The sequence below is a fragment of the Salvelinus namaycush genome, chromosome 33 (genome assembly GCF_016432855.1).
Source record: "Salvelinus namaycush isolate Seneca chromosome 33, SaNama_1.0, whole genome shotgun sequence".
Classification (NCBI taxonomy): Eukaryota; Metazoa; Chordata; class Actinopteri; order Salmoniformes; family Salmonidae; genus Salvelinus; species Salvelinus namaycush.
This window is the reverse complement of record NC_052339.1, coordinates 14,078,569-14,079,100: the sequence shown is the minus strand read 5'-3', so window position 1 is coordinate 14,079,100 and position 532 is coordinate 14,078,569.

Genomic DNA, 532 nt, shown 5'->3' with positions numbered 1-532 from the left:
CTGAAGTCGTTGCATTTATTGTATTAATGGTCACATACTTGTGTATTTACTCAAACATACTAAAAAGTCATTTTAAAAGCCTTATGCAATGGGTTTCATTATACCTTCCTGGGCCTGTATTAATATAGTATCTCAGAGTAGGAGTGCTGATCTAGGATCAGGTTCTCCTTGTTCATGTAATCTATTCATTATTATCTAAAATACAAAACTGATCCTAGATTAGAACTCCTACTCTGAGACTCTTTATGAATAAGGCCCTGATGATGAATCGGTAAGATCCCATATGCATTAGATGCGTCATTGGTTTTATTTTCTTTGCCACCTGATGGCAGCAAAGTACTGTCTCTGTTCACTATAATATTACCTGCAGTGTAGCCGAGGCTACATTTTCCAACTAGGCGTTTTCCAACAAGCTCCCTACAATTTCTACCTATTCCATTCAGAACCATTTCAGAGCATGGGCTCTTGTAAAAAAATATTTTAAAAAAGACATGGAAGCGTGTGCCTGAATTTGTGTGCCCACATAGCCCAC